Genomic DNA, 5788 nt, shown 5'->3' with positions numbered 1-5788 from the left:
CTCACCATATATGGTAACAAGTTACACATTTATTTGCTATATAAGGCTATGGATAAGGACAAGAATTGACAAAACAAGGTCATTTTTCTACATTTTCTCCACGTCACCTTCATCTAGTAGCATCATTTGAAAGATGGATTTCTCAAAAAAGATTTGATACAATTTAATACAGTTGAAATTATATTAAATGTTTCACAATGATCATAAATATTCAAATTGACGGCCGTCATGTATTAAATGTAAGATGGATTCATGGCATGGTGATTTCAGTTTTGTTATATAAACACTGCGAGGCAGAACTTAATGCATGTTAGTGCAGGGGTGTATTCATTATGACAATTCCAGAGCAAAACATTGCACAACAGGAACCGTTTACTCCAAACAGAAACCATTTTGCAACGAAAACGTGTTACTATTGGACAAATTCAGGTCGGTCCCGCCCCATTTCTTTCCGTTTGCTTCTTAAACGTTAAATGGTTTGTGTTGCAAGACGCAATGAATAAATCTGTCACGTTCTGACCATAGTTCTGTTATTTTATTATTTGTTTTAGTATGGTCAGGAGGTGAGTTGTGTGGGCAGTCTGTTTGTTTTTCTATGTTGGTTTTTGTGTTCGGCCTAGTATGGTTCTCAATCAGAGGCAGGTGTCGTTAGTTGTCTCTGATTGAGAATCATACTTAGGTAGCCTGGGTTTCACTTTTGGTTTGTGGGTGTTTGTTTCCGTGTGAGTGTTTGGGCCACACGGTACTGTTTCGGTTTTGTAAATTCACGTTGTCATTTATTGTTTAGTGTTCTGAGTTTTAATTAAATATCATCATGAACACTTACCACGCTGCGCTTTGGTCCGATCCTTACTCCTCCTCAGACGAAGAGGAGGAAATCCGTTACAAAACCTCTGGATTTCTTAAAACGATACTAAGGGGAGATTACAAAATTTGAGAACACCTGCTCATTCAAGGGTTATTCTTGATTTTTACTATTTGCTACATTGTAGAATAATAGTGACGACATCAACTATGAAATAACACATATGGAGTCATGTAGTAACCAAAAAGTGTTATTTCAGATTCTTCAAATAACCACCCTTTGCCTTGACAGCTTTGCACACTCTTGGCAATCTCTCAACCAGCTTCACCTGGAATGCTTTTCCAACAGTCTTCCAACATATGCTGAGCACTTGTTGGCTGCTTTTCCTTCACTCTGCGATCCGATTCATCCCAAACCATCTCAATTTGGTTGAGGTCGGGGGATTGTGGAGGCCAGGTCATCAGCCTGGATGTGTGTTGGGTCATTGTCCTGTAGAAAAATGAATGATCGTCCCACTAAGCCCAAACCAGATGGGATGGTGTATCGCTGCAGAATGCTGTGATAGTCATGCTGTTTAAGTGAGCCTTGAATTCTAAATAAATCACAGTGTCACCAGCAAAGCACACACACACCACCACCTTCGTGCTTTACGGTGGGAAAGATCATCCGTTCACCCACACCGCGTCCCACAAAAACACGGCGGTTGCAACCAAAAATCTCCAATTTAGACTGAAGACCAAAGGACAGATTTCCACCGCTCTAATGTCCATTGCTCGTGTTTCTTGGGTCAAGCAAGTCTTTTCTTCTTATTGGTGTCCTTTAGTAGTGGTTTCTTTGCAGCAATTCAACCATGAAGGCCTGATTCACAGTCTCCTCTGAACAGTTGCTGTTGAGGGGTGTCTGTTACTTGAACTCTGTGAACTATTTATTTGGGCTGCAATTTCTGAGGCTGGTAACTCTAATGAACTTATCCTCTAAAAGTGGTAACTCTTGGCATTCCTCATGAAAGCCAGTTTCATCATACCACTTGATGGTTTTTGTGACTGCACTTGAAGAAAAGCCCAAAGTTCTTGAAATGTTCCGTATTGACTGACCTTCATGTCTTAAAGTAATGATGGACTGTCGTTTCTCTTTGCTTATTTTAGCTGTTCTTGACATAATATGGACTTGGTCTTTTACCAAATAGGGATATCTTCTGTATACTCCCCCTACCTTGTCAAAACACAACTGATTGGCTCAAACACATTAAGAAGGAATGAACTTTTAACAAGGCACACCTGTTAATTGAAATGCATTCCAGGTGACTTCCTCATGACACTGGATGAGAGAATGCCAAGAGTGTGCAAAGCTGTCATCAAGGCAAAGGGTGGCTACTTTGAAGAATCTCAAATAGTTATTTTTTTAGTTACTACATGATTCCATATGTGTTATTTCATAGTTTATGTCTTTACTATTATTCTACAATGTAGAAAATAGTCAAAATAAAGAAAAACCCTTGAATGAGTAGGTGTTCTAAAACTTTTGACCGGTAGTGTATGTGCAACAATAAACTTGATTGCAAGCAAAAAACACACAAGAAAAAACCAGCAGGGCACGGTTTCCCAAATGCATTTTAAGGCTCAGTTAATCGTTAGAACCTTCAGAAGAGCATTGTTAAATCTCTGAAATGTTTTCCAAAATCATTGTTACTAAAGTTGCACTTCAAAATGCTCATTATTTTTCAACTTCTTTGTTAGTTTTTTCGTGTCACTTTATACACAGAAGATCAGTGCTAAACAGAACCAAGATGTTTATCTGTCTTTGAGAACGCAGATCATTTCAGAACAAAGTTGACTTCAAAGTTGCAAATGTATTTGTAATTCTTACATTGGCCTTACAAACGGCCAGCTTCAGTCAGCTGATTCTAGCCATCCTTTATGGTTGGTTTTAGTCGGGCGCTTAGTCTCCCATTTAGAGGACCCCCACTTTTGTTAGTGTCTTATTGGTCAAGGTCACGCCAAATAATAATCACCACATCTCCTTCAGCCTATGAGTGGCCTTGATTCCCAGGACTTCAGTTTCAGTTAGTCTATGACCCCAGCACGCTGTGTGGTCAGAAAACATGCTTTCCCCATCCTGATGAGCACTTCACAGTTCACCCTCCTGCTGAACGTTCCCTCCTGTGGACTGAATCCCTGTATGTCTGATGTTTAATTGTGAGTGCATCTAAACAACCATAGTCAATGTCAGTTCGCACTGGACATGATTCTCAGTTATCTGAACCATGAGTGGTCAGATGTGTGTGTGATGTGGACATCTTCTTCCATTAAACTTCCCTTAACCTGGACATCCGCCTCATCTTTGTTCCGACCGGACATTCTGTTGCTCTCCACCTTAAGCCAGCACCCAAGGATTCGTATTACATTCATGGTCCTTTGATTCTCTACAACCCTACCCCAATATTTCAAATACAGTATAGGCTATATGCAAAAAATAGGCTACAGACAGCAGCCTACGATCAGAAAAATGTAACTCAATTGATTGAAGATGTAATTTATTTCATTATGATCTAAATATTATAGATTGTTTAACGTTCTGGGAATGGAAGTGAACATTTTTCATGTGCGGAGAACATACATTTTTAGGTTCCAGGGAGGTTCTGAGAACATTTTACTGTGGATCCCTGAATGTTTTCCTGGGAGGTTTTATTAACATTCTGAGAACAGAAATTCTAGGTTATTTGAAGGTAATTAAATAACGTTCTGAGAACATGTTTCAATAAGACTTTTCAAAACACTGCCATCAAATATACATAAACACACAGTGCATTCGGAAAGAATTCAGACCCCTTGACTTTTTCCACATTTTGTTGCCTTATGACAAAGCAAAAACAGGTTTTTGAAACATTTGCACATTTATTAAAAACGTAAAACTGAAACATCACATTTACATATAAATATTCAGACCCTTTAAATCAGTACTTTGTTGAAACAGGATGCACCTGAGTTTCATAGCTAAGGGTCTGAATACTTATCTAAGGGATATGTTTATTTTTAATAAATGTACTAAAATGTCTAAAAACCTGTTTTCACTTTGTCATTACGGGGTATTGTGTGTAGATTGATTAGGGGGAAAAGCTCATTTTAGAATAAGGCAATAACATAACAAAATGTGGAAAAAGGGAAGGGGCCTGAATACTTTCCAAATGCACTGTGTGTGTGTGTGTATACACATTTTTACACACACATACATATACAGTTGAAGTCGGAAGTTTACATAAACCGAGTTTAAATGTATTTGGCTAAGGCGTTTCACAATTCCTGACATTTAATCCTAGTAAAAATTCCCTGTCTTAGGTCAGTTAGGATCACCACTTTATTTTAAGAATGTGAATGTCAGAATAATAGTAGAGAATGATTTATTTCAGCTTGTATTTATTTCATCACATTCCCAGTGGGTCAGAAATTTACATACACTTAATTAGTATTTGGTAGCATTGCCTTTAAATTGTTTAACTTGGGTCAAACGTTTCAGGTAGCCTTCCACAAGCTTCCCACAAAAAGTAGGGTGAATTTTGGCCCATTCCTCCTGACAGAGATGGTGTAACGGAGTCAGGTTTGTAGGCATCCTTGCTCGCACACGCCTTTTCAGTTCTGCCCACAAATTTTCTATAGGATTGAGGTCAGGGCTTGTGATGGCCACTCCAATACCTTGACTTTGTTGTCCTTAAGCCATTTTGCCACAACTTTGGAAGTATGCTTGGGGTCACTGTCCATTTGGAAGACCCATTTGCGACCAAGCTTGAGATGTTGCTTCAATATATCCAATTAATTTTCCTTTTTCATGATGCCATCTATTTTGTGAAGTGCACCAGTCCCTCTTGCAGCAAAGCACCCCCACAACATGATGCTGCCACCCCCGTGCTTCACGGTTGGGATGGTGTTCTTTGGCTTGCAAGCATCCCACTTTTTCCTCCAAACATAACGATGGTCATTATGGCCAACAGTTCCATTTTTGTTTCATCAGACCAGAGGACATTTGTCCAAAAAGTACTTCTTTGTCTCCATGTGCTGTTGCAAACCGTAGTCTGGCTTTTATATGGCGGTTTTGGAGGAGTGGCTTCTTCCTTGCTGAGCGGCCTTTCAAGTTATGTCGATATAGGATCCGGTTTCTGTGGATATAGACATTTTTGCACCTGTTTCCTTAAGCATCTTCACAAGGTCCTTTGCTGTTGTTCTGGGATTGATTTGCACTTTTCGCAGCAAAGTACGTTAATCTCTAGCAGACAGAACGCGTCTCCTTCCTGAGCGGTATGACGGCTGCGTCGTACTATTGTTTGTACAGATGAATGTGGTACCTTCAGGCATTTGAAAATTGCTCCCAAGGATGAACCAGACTTGTGGAGGCCTACAATTGTTTTTCTGAGGTCTTGGCTGATTTCTTTTGATTTTCCCATGATGCCAAGCAAAGAGGTACTGAGTTTGACAGTAGGCCTTGAAATACATCCACAGGTACACCTCCAATTAACTCAAATAATGTCAATTAGCCCATCAGAAGCTTCTAAAGCCATGAAATCATTTTCTGGACATTTCCAAGCTGTTTAAAGGAACAGTCAACTTAGTGTATGTAAACTTCTGACCCACTGAGATTGTGATAGTGATTTTTAAATGAAATAATTTGTCTGTAAACAATTGCTGAAAAATTACTTGTGCCATGCACAAAGTAGATGTCCTAACCGACTTGCCAAAACTGTAGTTTGTTAAGACATTTGTGGAGTGGTTGAAAAACGAGTTAATGACACCAACCTAAATGTATGTAAACTTCCGACTTCAACTGTATATTAGTTTATCTCCCGTTGTTATCGTGTCAAGTCAGTTTGATACCAGACAGTGTCGTCTAGGTTCTCTACTCCCAACCCCAATGAAAAATGTACCCATTAGGAACATTGAAAATTGCAAAGCTGGTATTCATTGTAAGAATATTTCATTTTAAACATTAACATAA

The sequence above is a fragment of the Oncorhynchus mykiss genome, chromosome 8 (assembly GCF_057628025.1).
Source record: "Oncorhynchus mykiss isolate SJ-2025 chromosome 8, ASM5762802v1, whole genome shotgun sequence".
Taxonomy (NCBI): Eukaryota; Metazoa; Chordata; class Actinopteri; order Salmoniformes; family Salmonidae; genus Oncorhynchus; species Oncorhynchus mykiss.
This window is presented reverse-complemented; position numbering follows the sequence as displayed.